Genomic DNA, 26,702 nt, shown 5'->3' with positions numbered 1-26,702 from the left:
AAAAGAATCACCTCTGTAAACTTAGGCTGGTAGTTAGCCTTACAGAGTATCAGAAAATTCAAAGAGCACAGAGGAACCCCCTCTAGCCTTAGTTTCAAAGTTACAACAAAACAGGGATAAACCTCCCTCTAGCAAAGGGAAAATTCACAAGTTGAGAAAACAAAGATAAACTAATATGCCTTGCCTGGCTGTTACTTACAAGTCTGAAATATGAGAGACTTGTTCAGAAAGATTTGGAGAACATGGATTGATTTCCGGTCCCTCTTAGTCCCAAGAGCGAACGTCACATAAAAACAAAGAACCCAAAACAAAACCTCTCTTCCTCCCCCCACCCCAATTTGACTTTTGTCCCCATTGGTTCCTTTGGTCAGGTGCCAACCAGGTTACTTGAGCTCCTTAACCCCTTACAGGTAAGGAGGAATTTAGGCTACCCCTATGATTATGCAAAAAGAAAAGGAGTACTTGTGGCACCTTAGAGACTAACAAATTTATTTGAGCATAAGCTTTTGTGAGCTTCAGCTCACTTCATCAGATGCATTCAGTGGAAAATACAGTGGGGAGATTTATATACTGTGACAGGGTCGGGCAGGACGGCTATAGGAGAGTAATAGAAAGCAGATATATAACCCCAGGCTAAGTAGGTCCCTTTTCCCTGGGTAAGGTAACAGGGAAGGTTCCAGAACAATCAGGAACCTTCTGGAGACAATTAAGGCAGGCTAATCAGGGCACCTGGGTTTTAAAAAGGAGCTCACTTCAGTTTGTGGTGTGCGTGTGAGGAGCTAGGAGAAAGAGGAGCTGAGAGTGAGAACGCGGACTGTTGGAGGAGTGAGGTGTACAAGCATTATCAGATACCAGGAGGAAGGTCCTATGGTGAGGATAAAGAAGGTGTTGGGAGGAGGCCATGGGGAAGTAGCTCAGGGAGTTGTAGCTGTTGCACAGCTGTTCCAGGAGGCACTCTAGACAGCTGCATTCCACAGGGCCTGGGCTGGAATCCGGAGTAGAGGGTGGGCCTGGGTTCCCCCCAAATCCTCCCAACTCCTGGTCAGACACAGGAGGAGTCGACCACATTGGTAGATATGCAGGTGAAAGAGCCTCTGATATTGTGGCTGATGTGATTAGGCCCTATGATGGTGTCCCCTAAATAGATATGTGGACACAGTTGGCAATGGGCTTTGTTGCAAGGATAGGTTCCTGGGTTAGTGGTTCTGTTGTGTGGTGTGTGGTTGCTGGTGAGTATTTGCTTCAGGTTGGGAGGCTGTCTGTAAGCAAAACTGGCCGGTCTCCCAAGATCTGTGAGAGTGATAGGTCGTCCTTCAGGATAGGTTGTAGATCCTTGATGATGCGTTGGAGAGGTTTTAGTTGGGGGCTGAAGGTGATGGCTAGTGGCATTCTGTTCTTTTCTTTGTTGGGCCTGACCTATAGTAGGTGACTTCTGGGTACTCTTCTGGCTCTGTCAATCTGTTTCTTCACTTCAGCAGGTGGGTATTGTAGTTGTAAGAATGTTTGATAGAGATCTTGTAGGTGTTTGTCTCTGTCTGAGGGGTTGGAACAAATGCGGTTGTATTGTAGAGCTTGGTTGTAGACAATGAATTGTGTGGTGTGGTCTGGATGAAAGCTGGAGGCGTGTAGGTAGGAATTGCGGTCAGTAGGTTTCCAGTATAGGGTAGTGTTTATGTGACCATCGCTTATTAGCACCGTAGTGTCCAGGAAGTGGATCTCTTGTGTGGACTGGTCCAGGCTGAGGTTGATAGTGGGATGGAAATTGTTGAAATCATGGTGAAATTCCTCAAGGGCTTCTTTTCCATGGGTCTAGATGATGAAGATGTCATCAATGCAGCGCAAGTAGAGTAGGGGCATTAGGAAACGAGAGCTGAGGAAGCATTGTTCTAAGTCAGCAATAAAAATGTTGGCATACTGTGGGTCCATGCGGGTACCCATAGCAGTGCCACTGATTTGAAGATATACATTGTCCCCAAATGTGAAATAGTTATGTGTGAGGACAAAGTCACAAAGTTCAGCCACCAGGTTTGACATGCGAATACAGACTAACACGGCTGCTACTCTGAAACCAGGTTTGACATGACATTATCGGGGATACTGTTCCTGACGGCTTGTAGTCCATCTTTGTGTGGAATGTTGATGTAGAGGGCTTCTACATCCATAGTGGCCAGGATGGTGTTTTCAGGAAGATCACCAATGGATTGTAGTTTCCTCAGGAAGTCAGTAGTGTCTCGAAGATAGCTGGGAGTGCTGATAGCATAGGGCCTGAGGAGGGAGTCTACATAGCCAGACAATCCTGCTGTCAGGGTGCCAATAGCTGAGATGATGGGGTGTCCAGGATTTCCAGGTTTATGGATCTTGAGTAGCAGATAGAATACCCCAGGTTGGGGTTCCAGGGGTTTGTCTGTGCAGATTTGTTCTTGTGCTTTTTCAGGGAGTTTCTTGAGCAGATGGTGTAGTTTCTTTTGGTACCCCTCAGTGGGATCAGAGGCTAATGGCTTGTAGAAAGTGGTGTTGGAGAGCTGCCTAGCAGCCTCTTGTTCATATTCCGACCTATTCATGATGATGACAACACCTCCTTTGTCAGCCTTTTTGATTATGATGTCAGAGTTGTTTCTGAGGCTGTGGATGGCATTGTGTTCTGCATGGCTGAGGTTATGGGGCAAGTGATGCTGCTTTTCCACAATTTCTAGCTTTTAACAGACTAAGCAAGGTTTGAATCATACAGCTTTTCTCACCCCACCGGATGTTATGACGAGCCAAATCAGGTTGTGACAATGGTGCAATTTTATCACAAGTCTCCTGCTATTGGTATTTTTCTAAAATATTCAGCTGCTGGCATCACATGAATGTCAGAATTGAAGCATTAATTTTTTCTTTTTAAAATACGTTTCTAAGCCTTCATGGTTGTGGAGAAATGCTGAAAATGTGACCTGAAATGCACCCTAACCAGAAGGCAAATACAAAGAACCCAAAGTGTATATTTAAAAAAAAAGTCTTAAGATTGTTAAGCCAGTTTCATGATTTTGGGGACTTGACTGATAATTTTTGAACTTTTGGGGTTGCAATACTATAACGGGATCTCGGGGGTACAATGGGATTGCTGTACCCCTCTTACCTTTCCAGCCTGGGCTGTCTCTCACAGTGCCTTGCCAGTGACAAGCAATAAACCCGTCTACTGCGGCAGTTACTCAGCCATCACCATGTGGAGACATACACCGAGCTGAGTTGCATGAATGCTCTCTAAGCATGAACTGTATATAGAGAGAGACACCAGCAAATCTCCCCAGCTCCCAGCCTCATACCCCCGAACTATACCGTGTTACATTGCTCAAGACTCCCTTGGACAGTGCAAGCTCATTAATTAGTTTGCCACTCCAACAAAGGGTAGTGGACATGCAACAGCCCTTGTTAACCTGAACTGAGATTCTCTAAGCACTTCAACCAAAACCACATTGTTTTAGGTAAAATATAAAACAGATTTATTAACTACAGAAAGCTCGATTTTAAGTGGTAGGCATAGAGATCAAAGTTGGTACACAAATAAAATTAAAATCACAATGTAAACTCTAGCTTTTAACAGACTAAGCAAGGTTTGAATCAAACAGCCTTTCTCACCCCACCGGATGTTCCAGGCAGTTTAGAGTTGTTAATACACAGGCTGAATTCTCTTTTCTTCCTGGGCCCAATCTCCCTAGTTCAAAGTCTGTCTTCCAAATGACCTTTCAGGTGTTGAGTTGGGGGAGGAGAGAGGCCAAATGGTGATGTCATCAACTCTCCTTTATACTTTCTCTCCAGGTGCTACAAAGATCCTTGCTGTAATGTGAGATAGGCTGCCTGCATTGTGTACGTGTCTTCCAAGGAGTCTCTGGGATGACCATTAGGAGAGTGGATTCCCCTTAATGGGCCATCAACACATGTCTGGCTGGTCCTGGTGTAAACCCATCTTGTTAGTTGCTTCTTTGTTGCCACTGAAAGGCCAGCTGTAGGCATTTCCCACCTACCACATATTTCAGTAACAAACACATAGCAATATTTTGTAACTTCACATACAATGATAGTACATATAATTCAACAGGATATTAATGTTCAACAGATCAAGACTTTTTAAATGATACCTCATAAGGCATGCTTTGTGCAAAACATAACATAACCATATCACAGTGGTGATTATGGGGGTCCAGGGTGCTACTTTGAGGTACAAAGTGTCACAAATATTGAGCAGGGTATGGTGCATCTTGTCAATCCTTTCTTTTTTTCAAAAAAAGTATCAAGATCCTACTTGGGGGTGGAAGATGCTGTCGTTGCAGGAAGGCCTTAGCAGGGAGTCAAAGATGGTGAATAGGTGTCTGAAATTGTGCATGTGACAGTTAATGATGGAGCAGAAGTAATACGTGGTCCAGAGGATGGCAGAAATGAAGGGGAAGGAACAGATCAGTAGTGGAGAAAGTCTGCATGCTCATGTGACTTTCTTCACAGACATTCAGCCACATGGTGCAGGAGCAAAAGTGGATGTTGGTTTGAATAGCAAATAGTTGAAAAAACCCATTCACAGTTCATGTATAGAATTGAAAACAGCTCATTTGTTCAAGGTTTACATTGCTGTCCTGTTGGTGGTTGTGTCTTTATCAAATAATTGAGATACTGGATGTTGCATGGCTTCAACACAGTCTCTCAGCGTCTGTAGGAGAAAGCCTGGAGATATTTAAGCAGGATACTGTATTTGCAGTTGTAAATAGTTACATTTTAAATTACTAAATTATATTTGTATATGTAATTGGATCAGATTAAGCCTTGCACATACACACACACACACAAACACATGCATGGATGTGATGAAGAATTTTGAAGTTGAAGGAAAGACACGATAATGTGCCTATCCATTCTATACTTTTATTCTCATCCTACAAGCAAGGAATGTTAATCAACAGTACAAGATAAAAAGGCTGAAGAAAATTTCTTTATATTTCTTGGCTGGACATTAGTGGTATCAATACAGCACTTGAAAGGACACTCAAAACAAACTCGTAATAGCATTACTGATATTCCCTTTAGATAGATAGCATTAATAGATACATACTTAGTGGTTGGAACACGGTGTTAGCATATGGCCATTGGAGGGTACTTAACAGTATCACATTGCTAAAAGACTTACTAGACAGTACTTTGATACTGAGACACAATTAGTTTCATTTCCTGTGAATACATTGGCCTGATCAATTGAAACCTGATGTATTTATGATGGTGGTTGCCTGAAACATCAACAGGAAAGTGGAGTATAGTGCACAGATGCCAATAATCATAGCAAATGGTTACTTTGTCTAAAGCTGTCTTCTCAAATTAATACTCTTCAAGAAATGAAACCAGCTTCTTTGTTTTGGGTGCGCACTTATGTAGAAAAGTGGATTCTCTTTGTAACTTGAACATCAGGCAGAAGTGAACAATTGCCTCTTAGAAACTCCCTTCGGCATCCTGTTTCTCATCTTCCCTCATTGTCTCTGTCTGAAAGGAAAGCTGATGCTACAAAGAAGTAGAGATAGTGACCATGATTCAGAGGTCATGCTATTTTGCCATTAATTACAGGTGGTTAGGTGTGCGGTGGAGAAACAATTCACAATAGATCACCAGTTGGAAGGTTTTCCTAAAACATAGAAGAGGTTCAAATTAATTGAGTTAAATAGAATAAATTCCTTTCATATCAGTTGTCATTTGCTACTTTTGAAATTTTAAAAGTGTAAACATCTGGGCTTAGTGAGTCTACATGAAATCATGTTATGTTTCATGTATGTTAGATGTATGTGTAACAAATGATAAAAACAGCACTGCATCTCCTATTTAAAATACATTAAGGTGGAAATCTCTCCCTGCAACATGGGATGTTACTCAATAAAGTGAAAGAAAAGGATGGAGAGCTGACAGAAAGAGATGGTGCATAGAGTATGTCCAAAGCCAGGACAGGGTATAACATAGAAAAAGTTTAAGAACTAGCTTAACTGATTACATGCATTGTGTGACAAAGCTCTGTCCTTGCCTCCATGGGTCCCATGTTTCCTGGTGGATTTCACTAGCCTCAGAGGCTCACTGTGACCCTCCACATAACCCTTCTTTCTCTAGAGACAAGGGTCACAGTCCACTGAGCATTTTTCATCATAAGCCAACGAGGGAGGTGAGGTGAAGTTATCGTTCCTTGCACAGTCTCTGTTGTCTCCCAGTCTCAGTGATTAAACAGGGGGCAAAGGTGGGGGGGAGCCCAGGCCCACCCTCTACTCCAGGCTCCAGCTCAGGGACCCTACTAGTATTAGCTATGGTAGCTGACCTTTTAGAAATGACATGTACAATTCCCTGGGCTACTTCCCCCACAGAAGCCCTCACTTCCTCAAGCTCCACTTCACCCTTACCTCAGGGCCTCCTTCCTTGTGCCTGATATGGTGTGTACTACTCAGCCTCTCCAACAGCACAACTTCCTCCCACAGCTCCTGACATGCCCACCCACCTGACTGACTGGGAGGCTTTTAACTAGTTTCAGCCAGCCTCTGATTGGCTTCACGTGTCCCAATCAACATAGCATTCTCTCTGCCTTCTGGAAAGTTCTCAATTGGCCCCAGGTGTCTTAATTGACCTGGAGCAGCTGCCATTTCACTTAACCTGGTACCAGGGATTTGTTTAGCCTGGAGCTAATATATCTAACTCCCACTACTTTTCTATAGCCATCTGGCCTTGCCCTGTCACAATTGTTAGTTGAAATGTTTAAGAATCTTGGATTGTATTTAAATTACATCACCGTCGGACAGCAATAACTGTATTTTATGCAGATTTCAATGGTAGAATGCAAATGTTTATGATAGATGTTTCTTGAATGTGGTCATTCAATGGAAGACATTTAAATGAAATTACCTGAATAATCTAGAACAAATTAGCTTCCATGTGGAATTCAGTATCTGGATTGTATGATCTTAAAATGGAATCTTTTACTACTTCTAGGTACCATTGAAGAGACACTGTCACTATTGAAGAGACACTGTCTTTACATTTGAGAAGTATATCTGCCATTTTCTACTGTTTCTCATCACATATTCTTGAGTCCAGATAGTAAATTAAACAATGTGTCCTTGTTTTCTTCAAATGTCTATATAGTTGTACCTTTCCACTTCTGATAGGAATGTATTAGGTTGCAGTCTCATGTATTAAGGTAACATGCTTTTCCTTTCTCTATAATGGGCAGATTTTTTTATATAATATATTTTGTTGGAGTTTTCCCCAAATATAAGTTTGGAACTAAAACTCAGATGAAATTAAATCGAGATCCTGCAAAGGAATCTAACCAGGGGGATCCTTATGCCAATGCAGAGTCCCAATGAAGTCACTAGAATATTGTATGGCAATAAGGATTCACCCCCATGGATCATGTTGCAGGATCAGGGCCAAAATATGATGAAAATGAAAAATATACTGATAATAGTTTGTCACTTCAAGTATTACTTGTACTTCAAATACACTGGCATACAAACTAACTAAAGTAAAAGAAGTTTTAGATGGCTAATATACAGTTGAGGGATTTCTTAAAGTACTGATATGTAACAGCTTTCTCCATGTCTATATGGGGGAATGTAGTACTGGCCAGAGATGTTAGCATTACTAACCCTCTGTCTTGGCAAATAAAGCAAACAATATTATGTAATTCAATATAAGGGCTCTGTTTCATGTACATGACTCATTTCTGAACAGATAAAATAGAACTAGTTTATGTAGGCCAAACTCAAAGCCTTGAATATGGCTCTATCCCGTCTTGAATTCTGACTTCAATTACTTGATGAGTTAGTACACAACTGGTCCTCTGGGATTTGAACCATAGTAAAGCATAGAGAATGGGAAGAGAAGGAATACGAGCATTAGGGACTGTCAACTTATCTTTTTTAATTATTATTTTAAAAATGTAAGGTGACAAAATCAAGATTCTGACAGAGAAACCCTTAAAGAACATCTATACATTTTTAAAAAATATTCCTTTAGAAAAGTTTTTCTCCCTTTTTTTCTAATTATAATATTTGTTCCCTTTTATAATAGAAGATGCAAAGAATTCCAGTGTAAATGCAATTGTCAAGGTTATGGCCTCCCTTTAAATCTATGCAAAAAGAAAAGGAGTACTTGTGGCACCTTAGAGACTAACAAATTTATTAGAGCATAAGCTTTCGTGAGCTACAGCTCACTTCATCGGATGCATTGAGGATGAAGTGAGCTGTAGCTCACGAAAGCTTATGCTCTAATAAATTTGTTAGTCTCTAAGGTGCCACAAGTACTCCTTTTCTTTTTGCGAATACAGACTAACACGGCTGCTACTCTGAAACCTTTAAATCTATGGCCCATTTACAAGAATTCAGCAGTTTTGTCAGTGAGATTTATATATGTATTTATAGTTGAAACACTTTGTCACCTGATCTCAGGAAAAAGTGAACCATTAAAATTTGAAACAAATCTATTAGAAGCTGGAAATCATGACTACATCTAATTTTAAAAATATATATGATCTACTAGTTTACCATCCTTACAGATAGGTCTTTCGGTACCATAAAGCTTAGAATGGGAATTTGGGAATTTCTTTTTTTCATAAGACTAATGGATATATAAACTCTGATAATAACCATAAAAGCTTTCAGGCTTTGATTCTGCAAGCTATTTCACATGGGCAGACCTGAATTCGATGGCGCTTCATGCAGGAATGAGGGTTCTCTCTCTCCCTCCCACCACAGTGTAGCTTTAAAAATCAGAACCACAGTGTGTAAGTCATAGATATGGATTTGTTTGTTTTTACATAAAGTCTATTAATCATAAAATATTAATGACAGCAGTCACTCACTATGGTGATTGTCACTGTGGAAGACATATAGTCTAAAAGGTTTCAGAATAGCAGCCGTGTTAGTCTGTATCCGCAAAAAGAAAAGGAGTACTTGTGGCACCTTAGAGACTAACAAATTTATTTGAGCATAAGCTTTCGTGAGCTACAGCTCACTTCACCGGATGCATTCTAAAAGCAATTCTCCATGCAATTCCCCTGAATCATTCTTGCTCCATTAGAATTGTCTCAGTACTATTGTATATCTGGCTTTCCCCCGCCTCCATCTTCAAGAAAGAGAAATAAAATAAATTTCTGATTCTAGGGGTGATGAGATGTTAGAATTAAAGCCATCTTTTCTGCTCCCTTAGACTGATAGTTATAGGTTAATTTTTTGTATTGACTAACATTGTGTATTTTCTTGGGGCTTTACTTGTCATTTGGTATCTGTAATACAGAAATAAATAATTTAAGTTTAAAAAGAAATGTTGTTAGATATAAGATTTGCTTGGGTTCCAGCCTTTGAAATGCCCTTTGGTAATGCATTAGACCAGTGTTTCCCAAACTTGTTCTGCCGCTTGTTCAGGGAAAGCCCCTGGTGGGCCGGGCCGGTTTGTTTGCCTGCTGCGTCCACAGGTTCGGCCGATCATGGCTCCCACTGGCCACGGTTCGCTGTGCCTGGCCAATGGGGGCTGTGGGAAGTGGCGCGAGCCGAGGGACTATTGGCCGCCACTTCCCGCAGCCCCCATTGGCCAGGCACAGTGAACTTCAACCAGTGGGAACCGCAATTGGCCAAACCTGCGGACGCGGCAGGTAAAGAAACTGTCCCGGCCCGCTAGAGGCTTTCCCTGAAGAAGCGGCGTCCCAAGTTTGGGAACCACTGCATTAGGCTCTCAACCTGTAAATACACACATGCTTAATTTTATGCCTGTGAGTGATCCTACCAAGTTCATTGAGTGTATTCACATACTTAAAGTTGAGCACATGCATATGCATTTGCAGGTTCAGAGCCTCAGAGTATATAATACTTGCAAATTGTTGACAACAGGCATGACTAAAGGAGCTTGGGATTTTGAAGAACCTGGCTCAGAAAATACAGAAAAATTCAGGTACTATCGGACCAAATTGTATTCTGGTCGTTATCTATTTTTTCATCCTTTGAAATTATATTACTAGCTAGCAGTTAAAACTTGATTTAAACTGTCCTGAACATGTAGCAAAGTTTGTTTAATGTTGTGTTGTGGACTGTCCCCCACAACATTTATAGGTTTTCTACCTGGATTTTTAGGTTTGTTTAATTTTTAATATAATGGTCTACAGATGCATTTCTTAAAACCTTAATGGCGATCTCCGCATTAAGTCAGAGTAACTTTCCAAATGAAAGGAATGCATAACAGTTGGACATGCCTGTTGATATCAGGGAGTATGAGATTGCTATTAAAGTTTTGCTCTGTGAGTTTTGTGGAGTACCCATTGCTTTTCAAAAAGAAAAGGAGTACTTGTGGCACCTTAGAGACTAACAAATTTATTTGAGCATAAGCTTTCGTGAGCTACAGCTCACTTCATCGGATGCATTCGATGAAGTGAGCTGTAGCTCATGAAAGCTTATGCTCAAATAAATTTGTTAGTCTCTAAGGTGCCACAAGTACTCCTTTTCTTTTTACAAATACAGACTAACACTGCTGCTACTCTGAAACCTGTCATTGCTTTTCAGTATCTGTTAGAGATGAAAGCAAATGCCTTATAGAATGTTATTGACTATGCTGAAGGTATGAAAATGGCAAGCAGTGCTTGAGCCTTTTCCCCTATTTTCTCTCCTTATTTTCATACTTTCAATATTTGGGTGGCTCAGGTATGTCTGGATGCAACTTTAACTGTCCAACTAAATTAATTTTTTGTATTTACTAATTGTAGAGATACAAGTAGTGATTCCTTTAAAGTTGCCCTACCCTTTCCACTGCAAGAACTTGTTTATAACTTAGCCAAACTTTAACCATTGTGCTGAAATTTTTCATGGCAGGTGTCTTCCTCAAAATGACTATTTTGGCAAATTTCAGCAAAAACTGTTCAGCTGTTTCTAAAAATGAAGTTAGAAAAAATGTTTTGCCCACTTTAAAAAATTCTTAAAAGCATTTTGTTAACCTCTAGCATCTCCATCCTTTGGAGCTTGAAATTTAGGGCGTGAGTGGGCGATGCCTTCCTTGGGTGTCACTCTTTTATCAACTGCATGAAAATATGCCCAGTTTTGGCTAAATTATGAGCCTCTGAAAATCAAAGTTCAAACATGCTCTGTAGAGACTTGTGAGACTTTGGTGTTGAATTGATTTAATCATGATTGAAATCAGCAAACAGGAAACCTTGATTTAAATCCTGTTTTGCATTTGCACTTTAGTTATTTTCCTACGTAAGGCTGAGTCTCTTTGGTTGGTAACCATTAAAACAGGTTGATTTGTAACTAAATATAGCCTTCATACTAAATTTGGTGCTGCTTTTTGTGCTCACCAGGAGTGTACAATATACACACATTTTAGCTTGCATTTATTCAGATTTGTAATTTTTACATTTTTATTTATGTTAAGAAATGCATCATTCCCCATTTTCTATTTAGTAGATGATGATTTTTTTCCCTTGGTGTTTGTGTCAAGCTCTGTTTGGATGGGAATTCAAAATCAATTAAAATGCACAAAAACTGCATTTTTGTAAGTAAATAAATTTACCTTAAGTATGCTGGATACATAAGAAAAGAGTATCAAAACATGTTTTCCATTTAAAACTAACTAGTTTATTAAACAAATGGGCTATTATCTGCAGTTAGTGAACTGAACCAATTGCTTCTGGTTACCATGTCCTTCCAGAGTTTAGAACTAGTAGGTCTCATCCTCTAACATGTAGTTTTTATTCATAAATTGGGAGAGGAAAACAAGTTTTCCTCCTCTTTCAACTCCCAGTTAGTTTCTTAACTTTGAATGAACTAATCATTGCACTGAACTAGTTTAATAAACTGAAATAAAGAAAATATTCTTTCTGCATCAGCAGAAGAGACTACTGCTGTCAAAAGCTGGTTTAGCATTTCAGCAAACTTTAGTTCCAGGTTTTTAGCCAGTGACTTCTACCAGTTTAGTGGTTTGTCTTTCTTTCAGACTTGTCAGCAAACATGTAATGCTTATTTTTGTATTAAATTTAAATGATTTCAACAGATTATAGTAATCTTAGGCTTTAACATATGTTGTCAAGCTCAAATTTAATTTTAAATAGCTTTATTTTTTAAAAATAAACCTATATTTAATTAAAATTTAAAAAATCTGAATTTATTTATTTAACACATCACTGCATTTCTTAACATTGGAGTGCTTGATTTTGTAATCTTAAAAACATTCTTTTAACATAGTTTGTATGTATTATCTTAATAATATTAGAATTCAATGTTTAAGATTAATAGAATCATAGAATATCAGGGTTGGAAGGCACCTCAGGAGGGCATCTAGTTCAACCCCCTGCTCAAAGCAGGACCAATCCCCAACTAAATCATCCCAGACAGGGCTTTGTCAAGCCTGACCTTGAAAACCGCAAAGGAAGGAGATTCCACCACCTCCTTAGATAACCCATTCCAGTGCTTCACCACCCTCCTAACATCCAACCTAAACCTCCCCCACTGCGACTTGAGACCATTACTCCTTGTTCTATCATCTGTTACCACTGAGAACAGTCTAGATCCATCCTCTTTGGAACCCCCTTCAGGCAGTTGAAAGCAGCTATCAAATCCCCCCTCATTCTTCTCTTCTGCAGACTAAACCATCCCAGTTTCCTCAGCCTCTCCTCATAAGTCATGTGCTCCAGTCCCCTAATCATTTTTGTTGCCCTCCAGTGGACTCTTTCCAATTTTTCCACATCCTTCTTGTATTGTGGGGTCCAAAACTGGAAACAGTACTCCACATGAGGCCTCACCAATGCCGAATAGAGGGGAATGATCATGTCCCTCGATCTGCTGGCAATGCCCCTACTTATACAGCCCAAAATGCCGTTAGCCTTCTTGGTAACAACGGCACACTGTTGACTCATATCCAGCTTCTCGTCCACTGTAACCCCTAGATCTTTTTCCTGCTGCCTAGTCATTCGGCCCCTAGTCTGTAGCAGTGCATGGGATTCTTCCGTCCTAAGTGCAGGACTCTGCACTTGTCCTTGTTGAACCTCATCAGATTTCTTTTGGCCAAATCCTCTAATTTGTCTAGGTCCCTCTGTATCCTATCCCTATCCTCGAGCATATCTACTACTCCTTCCAGTTTAGTGTCATCTGCAAATTTGCTGAGGGTGCAGTCCACGCCATCCTCCAGATCATTAATGAAGATATTGAACAAAACCGGCCTCAGGACCGACCCTTGAGACATTCCACTTGATACCGGCTGCCAACTAGACATGGAGCCATTCACCACTTCCCTTTGAGCTCGACGATCTAGCCAGCCTTCTATCCACCTTATAGTCCATTCATCCAATCCATACTTCTTTAACTTGCTGGCAAGAATACTGTGGGAGACTGTATCAAAAGCTTTCCTAAAGTCAAAGAATAACACATCCACTGCTTTCCCCTCATCCACAGGGCCAGTTATTTCGTCATAGAAGGCAATTAGGTTATTCAGGCATGACGTGCCCTTGGTGAATCCATGCTGACTGTTCCTGATCACTTTCCTCTCCTCTAAATGCTTCAGAATTGATTCCTTGAGGACCTGCTCCATGATTTTTCCAAGGACTGAGGTGAGGCTGACTGGCCTGTAGTTCCCTGGATCCTCCTCCTTCCCTTTTTTAAAGATGAGCACATTAGCCTTTTTCCAGTCGTCCTGGACCTCCCCCGATCGCCATGAGTTTTCAAAGATAATGGCCAATGGCTCTGCAATCATATCCGCCAACTTCTTTAGCATCCTCGGATGTAGTGCATCCGGGCCCATGGACTTGTGCTCGTCCAGCTTTTCTAAATAGTTCCTAACCACTTCTTTCTCCACAGAGGGCTGGTCACCTCCTCCCCATGCTGTGCTGCCCAGTGCAGCAGTCTGGGAGCTGACCTTGTTCGTGAAGACAGAGGCAAAAAAAGCATTGAGTACATTAGCGTTTTCCACATTCTCTGTCACTAGGTTGCCTCCCTCATTCAGTAAGGGGCCCACACTTTCCTTGGCTTTCTTCTTGTTGCTAACATACCTGAAGAAACCCTTCTTGTTACTCTTAACATCTCTTGCTAGCTGCAACTCCAAGTGTGATTTGGTCTTCCTGATTTTACTCCTGCATGCCTGAGCAATATTTTTATACTCCTTCCTGGTCATTTGTCCAATCTTCCACTTCTTGTAAGCTTCTTTTTTGTGTTTAAGATCAGCAAGGATTTCACTGTTAAGCCAAGCTGGTTGCCTGCCATATTTTCTATTCTTTTTACACATCGGGATGGTTTGTTCCTGCAACCTCAATAAGGATTCTTTAAAATACAGCTAGCTCTCCTGGACTCCTTTCCCCCCTCATATTATTCTCCCAGGGATCCTGCCCATCAGTTCCCTGAGGGAGTCAAAGTCTGCTTTTCCGAAGTCCAGGGTCTGTATTTTGCTGTTCTCCTTTCTTCCTTGTGCCAGGATCCTGAACTTGACCATCTCATGGACACTGCCTCTCAGGTTCCCATCCACTAAAATCACTGCCTCCCAGGTTCCCATTCACTATAATCTTAACTACTCCTTGTGTATACATCATCTGTACAAACATGAATGTGACTTTATCATTCTGCTTCTAAGACTTAGGTGTAAAGAATTTGTATGTCTCTTCAGAGTCCTGAAAACAAGTTTGGAATTGTTGCAATTTTTCTAAGTTCAGCTGAAGCCAAATTTGGCATATATCCTTCTTCTACTCTAGGAGCTTGGAGAAATATCAGTACAAGGGAGTTGGCTGGAGAAAGTGAATGAATTTAGTTCAGGATACCATTCTATATTTGTTTTTTAAATTTACAGTATGTAGATATTAGGGAATTTTTGAAAGTGTCACCAGTGTTAGTGGTGAATGAAGATAGTTCACTATGTTATGAACAGAATTCAGAAAAAATCTGCATAATTTCATATTTTTTGTACTTTTTCATATTCTGATGTGAAAAAATCTACTTTAATTTATTTTTGTTTTTTATTATTAGCCTTTGACTTTCACTCTTCAACAACATTTTTAAAAATGGTAAGCAATTGCCCTCACTCTCAGGCTATTCAAGTACTAAACCACTAATGTTTACTTCTAAAAAGCAATGTAGCATAAAAGACTCATGTTGTAAGACATGACAATGTAGCTTCCCCAACCTAATGTCCTGGTCCTGCAAACATTCATATACTTAATCACACGCGTAGCACTATTGAAGTCAAGAAAAATACTTGTGTAAGTAAAACTAAGCACATACTATGTGTTTGCAGGATGGGGCCCTAGAGATTAGCCTACTTTTGGATCTACTATTCGATCAGCTAAATCGAGAAAGATAACTTAGATCATAGGATAAAATGTTAGTGTATTAGAAAAATCCAAAAGAAAATCTGCTTTAATTACAGATCTTTTAAAGAAAGACTAATGTCTTGCTTACCTTTATTTATGTAACCACATGATGGAAATAAGATAATAGTAGAGTGACACAAATCAGTTTTCCTCTCTCTCTCTCTCTCTGTCACACACACACACACACACACACACACACACTGCTTCCTATCTATTTTTATAGTTAATGAGAAAGCTGCAGTTTCCTATCCCAGCAACAGCATGTGTCAATTTAAGAGTGAGTAGACAGAAGTATAGCCTCAGCCATGCATATGAGATTGTGTAGATTCCTAAGTTACTTCAGTATATTTTAACACTAAAATTTTAAATGTAAATAACAATTTAGTAATATCATTGCATTAGTTTAAATTATGAAATGTAGTGATAAAATTACTGAGAAATTACATCACATATAAAGAGCATCATGATGGATAACATTAAGATTTTTAAAAAACTCATTAAAGAAGAGAGAGAGAATTCAAGAAAACTGATATCAAAATCATACATAAAATAGTTTATAAAGGCTGGCTAGACCTCTACCTGACACTCTGCCTAGAATATAGCTTGCTTTTTTTTTAAAATGGATGAAAGGCAAAGCAAATGTGTTGCAGACAAAGCTGAAGTTAACTGTGAGAAAACTGGCTGCATATAGGCTGTTGATTGCAGTGTGCATTTCATTTAGCAGTTGCTGTATTCTTTCCTTTTCATTCATTTTGATCTATAGCTATTGTCAGACAATCTGATATCTTGGTCAATAATGCAACTCACTCAAAACAGTTTAAAAAAAGCCATATTTTGAACACCGAATCAAGGACATTAGAAGTAGGACTCTGAACTGTAACACATCAGCTTACTCGTTGTGAGTAAGTTATATGACAAGTTTAGTTTTTGTTTTCTGCATGAAAACAGACTTTACCTAAACAGTGTTTGAACGCATTTCAATCTATGGGTTATCATGAACTCCACCCTTTCACCAGTCACCATTTATAGTGTGCAATTGCTAACCAAAGTCACATGGTGTTGTTTCTGTTCCCTAATTGGGCAACCGAAACTTTTAAAACAATGGCAATAGCTCATCTTATGCATGTTGACCACTGAGGCATAGTTCTAACCTTTGATACAGAGTTTAAGGAATTCTAAAAATGCTGTAGCTGAGTAGTCCTTATCAGTTACAGGAGAAGCAGCATCAAGAAGGTAGTAGAACCTCTTTAGGAAGAAAACAGGCATAGTGCTATTTGGAATTTTTAAAAAATGTCCAGTGTACTCTTAATGATTTATATTCTGGGGAGTACATAGGCTCCCTGCCATAACTAGCTATAAACTTTTCCCATAAGTGACACTTTTTTAGAGTGACAATTCTTATCTCAAGGATAAGCAAAGCAGTCAGGTTAAATCAGTCAATGACCATCTGGGTGTTTGCCTGAAGAAATCTAGTCGTAACTGATTTCTGAGTAGCTTCATTGTCACTTAAACACAGAGTGCCGGCACTTTACTGCAGATGTAAGTACAGTTGGAGAGCTTCATGCTTTGAAAAGACTTAATAACCAATCTGCCAAATTTAGAATGGGATGAAAATACTACTATCATAAGGAGATTTTAAAAGGAATAAAGTCAGTGAGAATTGGGCAGTTTGAAAGCCTTCTTTGGCCCTTTGGAAATCTCCCTCTAAATAACTTAATTTAAAGGAAAAGTAATAAGAAAATCAGTAGGCCTACAGCAGCAGTCTGATTTCACTGAGGAGGAGCAATTATGCTGATTTCTATCACTGGTTCATCCTGGCACTGATAGATTGGTGGCCCTTTTGTATTTTCCATTATTCTGTAATTACATGAACTTGGAAACTGAAAACTCATTTAAAAACATTTTTTTTGGCACCAAATAGGCTTGACATTATCTTTTAATGGACATTAAGTCAGCTTCATGCAGGGTCGGCATTACGGGGTAGGAAGTAGGACTATTGCCTGGGGCCACATGCCACACAGGGCCCCGCATGGTGTGGCTCAGGCTTTGGCTTCAGAAAAGTTACAGAAATCCAATGTGTGAACAGGTAAGGGAGGTGGGGTGGGGATCCACTCCTTAGTTTCTGCCCTGGGCTTCCATGAGTCTAACACTGGCCCTGGCTCCCTGATAGGTTTGGAAATCTAACATAAGCTGTTTCCATACGTGATTTTAAACACAAATCTAACTTTAGTTTATTTACATGGGTGCATTTTGGATAATTATTGCTGCACAGGGCAAAATGTCAAAGCCCTTGTTCATATTAATAGTGCTTAAGAACAAAAGAATGGCCATATTGGGTCAGACCAAAGATCCATCTAGCCCAGTATTCTGTCTTCCACAATGGCCAATGCTGGGTGCTTGAGAGGGAATGAACAGAACAGGTCATTATCAGTGATCCATGCCCTGTCGCTCATTCCCAGCTTCTGGTAAACAGAAGCTCGGGACCCCGTCCCCGCCCATCCTGGCTAATAGCCATTGATGGACCTATCCTTCATGAATTTATCTAGTTATTTTTTGAACACTGCTATAGTTTTGGCCTTCATAGCATCCTATGGCAAAAAATTCCACAGGTTGAATGTGTGTTGTATGAAGAAATACTTCCTTTTGTTTGTTTTAAGCCTGCTGCCTATTAATTTCATTTGGTGACCCCTAGTTCTGGTGTTATGAGAAGGAGTAAATTACACTTGCTTATTTAGTTTCTCCGCACTAGTCATTATTTTATAGAAGTCTATCATATTCTCCCTTAGTCGTCTCTTTTCCAAGCTGAAAAGTCCCAGTCTTATTAATCTCTACTCATATGGAAGCCGTTACATACCCCTAATCACTTTTGTGATATATTCAAATATATCTTTTTTGATATTGGGCGACCACATCTGCATGCAATATTCAGGATGTGGGCATACCATGCATTTATATAGAGGCAATGTGATATTTTCTGCCTTTTCTTAATGTTGCCCAACATTCTGTTCGCTTTTTTGACTGCTGCTGCACATTGAGTGGATGTTTTCCGAGAACTATAAACAATGACTACAAGATCTCTTTCTTGAGTGGTAACAGCTAATTTATCCCATCATTTTATATGTATAGTTGGGATTATGTTTTCCAATGTTCATTGCATTGCATTTATTAACACTGAATTTCATCTGCCATTTTGTGGCCCAGTCACCCAGTTTTGAAAGATCCCTTTGTAACTCTTTCCAGTCAACTTTGGACTTAACTATCTTGAGTAGTTTTGTATCATCTCCAAAAGTTGCCACCTTACTGTTTACCCCTTTTTCCAGATCATTTATGAATATGTTGGACAGTACTGGTCCCAGTACAGACCCCTGGGGGATCCCACTATTTACCTCTCTCCATTCTGAAAACTGACCATTTATTCCTACCCTTTGTTTCCTATCTTTTAACTAGTTATTGATCCATGAGACAATGGATCAATCCCTCTGATCCCATGACTCCTTACTTTGCTTAAGAGCCTTTGGTGAGGGACTTGGTCAAAGGCTTTCTGAAAATCTAAGTGCACTATATCCACTGGATCACCCTTGCCCACATTCTTGTTGACCCCCCTGAAAGAATTCTAGTAAATTGATGATGCATGATTTCCCTTTATAAAATCCATCTTCCCCAACAAATCATATTCATTTGTGTGCAACTTTAACCAAAAGACTGGTTTGGCATTATAACTAGGACTGAGCCACAAAATTCAATGCTAGCTTTAATTCTACCAGTTGACCACATCCCAAAACCAACAGTGTGTGGATTGTGGTTTAGACATATCTCTAACTGACACTGTTTTTTATTTGGACTAAAAGGAGCAATTTTATCTTTTCCATCTGCCCATATCAGTTTTCTCCCCCTCTAGTTATGTCATGTGACATTGCATGTTGATCCAGACTAACACAATCTCAAGTCTCACCGTCCAGCAGGACCGGACCTGGAGGAAACTGCAAATGTTGTTCTGAGTGGATTAAGTTCTGCCATGATTAACAGCCATGCAATCAGATTACATTCAGTGAGACTACACAAAGAATTTAGCCCAGAATGAGCAAGCAGCAGGCAACAAGATTCAATAAAAGAAGAGAGAGGAAACCTCATGCTGACTGGATGAAACAGAAAACTGGTGGTAAAATGAGCACTGGAATGCAGATGAAAAAACTGATTTTTTTTTTGCCAAAAAGCAAACAGGTAGTAAGTCTAAGATCCATCCTGCTGTTGTGTGTGTTGGTTAAAAAGCACTGCTCCATCCATGACAGCACCAATCTAAAGGATTCTTCAATCTGTCATTTCCATCTTTGTTTACTTGTACACTGAAACTAAAATAAAAAGAACTTGTGCTGGAATCCAGACTAAACAGGAGGAAAAGTTCAAAGGAAAGCTGTGTGACTTATTTTCTTTCAAAGATAATTATGGTCACTATAATTAAGTAAATTTTGATTTGGGCCCATCCATGAGGTCTATTTTCTCATCTGCATATTAGGTAAGTCTAAAAATCTTCTTAACAAGTAAGCTCTTGGAAGTAAACTGAAATATGTCCATTAAGTATAGCGAAAACTTAGTCCATGAAATAAAACTGCATGGAAAAATTGCAATAGTATTTTAACTTTGAACAGGTAGAGATAGAGCAATTATATTAATAAAATTAGCATGTTCCACACAAGACTGAATTGCCACACTACCTCTCTAACTCAAAGTAAAGTCTCTTCAATCCCAGTCTCAGACTGGGCAGTGTCCCGCCTTCCTGATTTTCTGAGCTGATTACAGCTTTTTCAGCTCTTCTCAGGATCTACTCAGTTTCTCTCCTTTCCTGGAATCCGGAGCCCGCAGATGTCCGTCCTGGAGCTGGGTTCAGTTTAGTTCAATTTTTCTCTCTCTCTCTCCTGGAATCAGGAGTCCTCATCCCTCCGTCCCAAAGGTGGGTTCCGTTCAAACTGTCCTTTTGTTCCCTACAAGAGCTGGTCTTGCTCCCAGGAGCACTCCCCTGCAGCTGCTTCCACAACCCAGCCACCTCTCTCCAGGCTTCTGGCACCCTCAGCTTGCTCTCCCTAAAGGGAATGTTCACAGCTCCCACATGAGCCTCTCTCCCAGGCTTCTGCCTTCCTGGAGGCCTGATTGGGTCACCTGCCCCTCCCCCCCCACATCATATGATCTTCATTCTCACCAGTGAGTTAAGCTTGTCATCTCCCCATAAGGGGCCAGCCATCCTGTGACAAGAACAAACTTGTATGGTTTTTAAATGACATTAATCTTAGCAAAAGCCACTGGACTAAAAGCAGATCAGTGTGCCAGAAATGGTTTTCTTTAATGAAAAAATATTTAATCTTTGTGGAACAAAGATATGTAATTTCATGTATGTGAGTCACTTGCAAAACATTTAAAACACCTGCTTATTTTAAAAATTAGGTTAGTACTAAGTTGCCAGAATAGATACTAACATGCTGGGTTTAACCATAGGATGGTGTTATAAATATGAAGGGAAGGGTAACCACCTTTCTGTATACAATGCTATAAAATCCCTCCTGACCAGAGGCAAAGTCCTTTTACCTGTAAAGGGTTAAGAAACTCAGGTAACCTGGCTGGCACCTGACCCAAAATGACCAATGAGGGGACAAGATACTTTCAAATCTGGAGTGTGGGGGGGGGGAAGGCTTTTGTCTGTGTGATACCTTTGCCAGGAACAGATCAAGGATGCAAGCTCTCCAACTCCTGTAAAGTTAGTAAGTAATCTAGCTAGAAAATGCATTAAATTTTCTTTGTTTTGGTTTGTGAAATTCACTGTGCTGGAGGAAATGTGTGTTCCTGTTTTTGTGTCTTTTTGTAACTTAAGATTTTGCCTAGAGGGATTCTCTATGTTTTGAATCTGACTGCCTGTAAGATTGTCTTCCATTCTAATCTTAGAGTTGTTCTCTTATTTTTTTTGTTCTTCTAATAAAGTTCTGTTTTTTAAGAATCTGATTGGGTTTTTTGGGTCTTAAAAATCCAAGGCTGGTTTGTGCTCATCTTGTTTATTCTCAAGCCTCCCCAGGAAAGGGGGTGTAAGGGCTTGGGGGGATATTTCTGGGAAATAGGAACTCCAAGTGGTCCTTTCCCTGTTCTTTGTCTAAATCACTTGGTGGTGGCAGCATACTGTTCAAGGACAAGGCAAAATTTGTGCCTTGGAAAAGGTTTTAACCTAAGGGTAAAAATAAGCTTAGGGGGTTTTTCATGCAGGTCCCCACATCTGTACCCTAGAGTTCAGAGTGGGGAGGGAACCCTGACAGATGGGTAGAGTTAACTCCTTGCTGATCACAGGTATTTTAGAGGATCTGGATGGTGATGTTTGTCTATAGCTGGCATACCATTATATTATATCAGAGCTGTGTCGGGAGAACTAATCTAGCATTCATTAGCCACTGCGGCATAATCATGCAGATTCTCAAACAGCTACTTTGCTCAACAGGAAATATTTTAACTTTTTGTTTAAGAGTGTAAACTCTTCAGGGCAGGAACCATTCTTCTCTTTGTGGTTGTTTATCATTTAGCACATGGGTGTGGGGGGGAGAGGAAGGGAGGGTATTGGAAACAAGTAATAACCCATGTGTCTGGCCCTTATGGGGCATGTTAGGTCCTTATCCTCCCATCACCTATGCATATGAGTAGTCCCATTACAGATGTTTGCAGGATCAAGGCCTTAAGGTTTAATTAATACACTTTAAAAAGTGGTCACACATTCATTTTTATGAATCTCCCTGTTCCAACCCCCAATTTTTCAACCTACTGTACAGCTGGCTGAATTTTTTTTTTAAATTGGAAAAAATAGGAATTTTTTCAGTGAAAATTTCACCTTTTGTTGTCTAGTTAGAATTAACTAGAATTTGGTGCAGTCTGAGACCTTGGCATATGGAGGAAAGACTTTCCTCATCAAATGAATTTCAGGACTAAATTTTCACTTTAGTTTTCAGGAGAAAAGGCCTGTGTAAAGAAAAATCTTTCCAGTAGTTATCTTTCCTAGACAAACTCTTACTGGAGGATGATAGCCAGGAGTACATGGACATGTCAGCTATTGTTAATACTTTTGGTACTTGTAATACTTTTTTTTTTTTTTGCCACCGGGGTGGAGGGTCCACCACAAAAAACAGGAATTGCCCCTGATTTAATAAATGTTAAAAGAAATAATGATGTAACAATAGTCTCTTTTGTTGTGTGTAAAAAGAAAAGGAGTACTTGTGGCACCTTAGAGACTAACAAATTTATTGGAGCATAAGCTTTCGTAAGGTACATGTGTGAAATTTTAAGCACATTTTCTTTTCCCTCTCCAGATCTTTTCATAACATGACAAAGTGATACATGAACTTACAGGGGAAAATTCAGTAATGAGGGATGACTTTCATTTTTATTAGTTGTCATATTTGCAGAATATATAGACATGAGGTTATGCCAAGCTATGTTTGTCTTAATTGTTAAATAGTGTTTGTGTACTGAGTAGCATTCTGTAATGATAGGAACCAATTAGCGTGATCAGATGTCCCAATTTTATAGGGATAATCCTGATTTTTGGGTCTTTTTCTTATATAGGCTTCTATTACCCACTACCACCTATCCCGATTTTTCACATTTGCTGTCTCGTCACCCTAGAACCAATGTATGACACACTGTACATATCTTGCCTTATTTGTAATTAACTTCCTCACCCAAATGCCAATCTGGAAATCTCAAGCGTGTTAATTTTCCTTGAATTGATACCATTTTTGATAGAACTACTTTTTAGAATGTATTTCCTGAAACAAAATATAGTTAACACGCCTTAACCAGAGTTGCACATGATGGAAGCTTTTCTCTAGCCAGCATTAAATATGGCACCATGCTAGGCTATAAAACACAAGACAGGGTAATAGGGTAACAAAAACAACTGGTGAGGTCAAAAGAGAGCTATCATTAGTATGCAAAAGCACATTTGTCTATTTCAGAATAGAAAAGGAGTATTCAATATAGGCATCAAGAGGGTCATTAACTTGCTTTCAGAAGAACAGAGTTCCATTAGAGGTAAGTACTCTTGAAAGAGCTACATTTCAGAGGCTATTTCACCTTTATTTCACAATGCTGTCATACAAAAAAGAAGGTATGGGGTGGGAGGCTCATGCTAATTTTGAGGTGGTTTTGAGCTTAACATTGACTGGCTTTTCATGTTGCTTTGCAGTCTGCATATCTTGACTTTTTGGAGCAGGTAAATAGGAGTGTGGTAATGCTCTCTTTAAAAGTACTACACATTATATGCAGTTGGTCTTGCGCTATTCCTATAATTTTAGGCATCTGGGGCTGTGTTCAGGAAGTGAAGGGGGTATGCATCGAGGCAAGGGGATGGGGAAAGGGCAGATTTTAAAATGGCTGTATATAAATTATAGTTCATCTGGGTAACGCTTCCCCTTTCTGTTTTGGGGGTTTTGGTTTTGTTATGTGATTGTGTTTTTAATTCTTAGCAAAAATGCCTAGAGTTTAGGGTAGGTGCTTCTGAAAATATATAGATACAATTATCTAAATATTTATGTTTTAACTAGAGGACTGGCCCAAGACCCGGATTTGAAATTCCTGAAAAATCCAAGGGTGTTTGCATCTGGCACTCTGGATCAGGCCATCTCCAATTTCAACTGAGTCTGTTAATGATGTCTAGATCAGTGTTTTTCAACCTTTTTGACCCCAGAACCAACTTGCTACCTCCCTAAACTGTGTCAGGAGATCTCAGGGACTGGCCTAGTCGTTGAGAAACATTGGTCTAGATGACACAGTGGGATAATCCACTAGCCTTCTGCCTCGAGAAACTGAGGTGTAAATCCTAGTTGTGAAAATGAGCTTGACAGTAAAGAATGCCAGCCATACAATGATTGAGAGGTGGGGGGCAAATGAAGAAACTGGACTATGCTCTTCAGGAAACAGTTAATTATTGCAAGTAACTAATGTAACCCAAGATCTCCTGCCCCATTAACAGCTTATCTGAACAAGCCAAGTCTTCCAACCAGAGAATATACAGGAAGGGAAAGAGAAGTAGGCTCACCTCAGTCTGCCCAACAATACTAGGGCTTGCTCCAGCCCAGGAGCTTTCACCAGCTGCCTCTTGAGGCCATCACTCATTTTTGAAGGAGAGGAAAGTCAATGATTCTCCCCCAGCCCTGCAGACATCTGCGATATTTGTAGCACACCAGGTTCACTTTCTCTCACTTCTTGAGGGATAAAATGTTATTATCTTGGTCTCATCTTGACAAAACCAACCCACAGTTAATGATCTCTTCTCAACAGAAGCCCAGGATTGGAATACAGTGATTATATACATCTGGAGAGAGGTGTTTTTGAAGAGCTTGTACAGCACCTGTTTTCACATTGCTTACCTCTAGTTTGTGCTATTAATCCCTCAAATTCACGAACACTTAAGCCTATACAAACAGAAAGAAGTGGGGAGGTGGAGGAGGAAAAATCACCAACATAATAGTCATTCAAAACAATCACTACAGTATTAAAACCCCTCATTTTTCATTCCAGTGATTAGCATGAGGCATGTTTGACATTTTGAATGGAAGGTGAAAATTTATGTTGCCAGAGATTCAGCAACTAAACATATGTTAGTGTTTATGGAATAATATATTTCTCATGGAACATACATGGAAGTTTTACTCCCCTATATTTACTTTGTCATACTTTTCCTTGTGATAAGTAATCGTTCTGTATTATACTTCTACATACATTCATATTAATACATTGCAATATGATCATTCTCCTAAGTGAATAATATTAAGGATTTAATCTGTAAAATCTTTTCAAATACCTTTTCTCTGTTATAGTTCACTTTATTTTTATGAAGAAAGAACAGTGTTGCATTCAGAAGATCTTTAGCAATATTTACAAAACAGGGTGCCTAAAGCTAGGCTCCTAGGCATGCAGATAAAAGGCCAGATTTTAGATATATCTATCTATGCTTTAGTTCAACCACAAGTAGCTGGAGTAAATGCAGGAATCACTGGGAGAAATTCTGTGGACTGTCATGCAGGAGGTTAGACTGGATGATCATAATGGTCTTCTGATCTATGATATACATATCTCTCAAAAGTGCTCCCATTTAAATCAGTCAGAGGCATTAGGTCACTTTTGAAAGCAAGACCACTTATCTAGGTGCTAAAATAAAGATTTAGCAGCCCAATTTTAGGTACCCATTTAAAAAAATCTTTGCTCTTTTTCAAAAGATTCAAAAACCTGTCTAATAAAAGTTATATTATACAATATTTGAATGCAGATTCTCATTAACAATAGATGAAATTTCTTTCACCCATCCTACTGAAGTGATGATAAAGCACAATGTTCATTAAGAAAATAAATATATGATGGGCAGATTGGCCAGTTCTGATGTCCAGAATTCAAAAAGGGTGTTGAAAAATTGGAGCGTGTTCGGAGAAGAGCCACAAGAATGATTAATAAATTAGAAAACCTACCTTATAGTATAGACTCAAAAAGCTCAATCTGTTTACCTTATCAAAGAGAAGTTTAAGGGGTGACTTGATTACAGGCTGTATGTATCTACATGGGAAACAAAGATTTAAGAATAAGCTCTTCAAATTAGTAGAAAAAGGTATAACATAATCCAATGGCTGGTAGTTGAAACTAGACAAATTCAAACTGGAAATAAGGCATAAATTTTTACCAGTAAGAGTAATTAACCATTCGTACAATTTACCAAGGGTCATGGTGGATTCTCCATTACTGGCAATTTTAAAGTAAAGATTGGATGTTTTTTCTAAAAAGATCTGCTCTGTGAATTATTTTGTGGAAATTCTATGGCCTGTGTTATACACGAGGTTAGACTGGATGATCACAATGGTCCCTTCAGGACTTGGAATCTATGAAGATCAACCTATCTTCAAAGCTCTGCCCTCCTACTCTTACATCTTGGTAATGGGGCTTGTGGTGAAACAAGGTGGCTAGAGTCTTTCTAAGTTTATCATAGAAATAAGGCTGCTATATCTCTCTTGTACCCTAAGTACATCTGCATGCATAATACAACATGCCACATTTCTCATCTTATTTGGGAGGAATAATGGGCTGTAAGATTGCTAACTTGATGAGCTTGGTTTAGTCATTCTTTTGGTTTGAAGTAAGTCTCTGAACATCATGGACAAGAACATCAGTCAGTCCTGTCCCTGAGTAAGTCACTGAAAAAGAGAGTTGCCTGTTAACATATCAAAGATTTGTTTTTCTCCTCCATTCTTTGTTGCTCAAGACGTAAAAGATCCATCAAGCTCAGACTGTCTGATCAGTGCAGTGGGAGTGATGAGATGGATGTCTCCATTCTGTTTTGGATGCTCCTACTCAAATGCTATAAGGA

This window comes from Dermochelys coriacea, chromosome 1, assembly GCF_009764565.3.
Source record: "Dermochelys coriacea isolate rDerCor1 chromosome 1, rDerCor1.pri.v4, whole genome shotgun sequence".
NCBI lineage: Eukaryota > Metazoa > Chordata > Testudines > Dermochelyidae > Dermochelys > Dermochelys coriacea.
Note: the sequence above shows the minus strand (reverse complement) of the source record.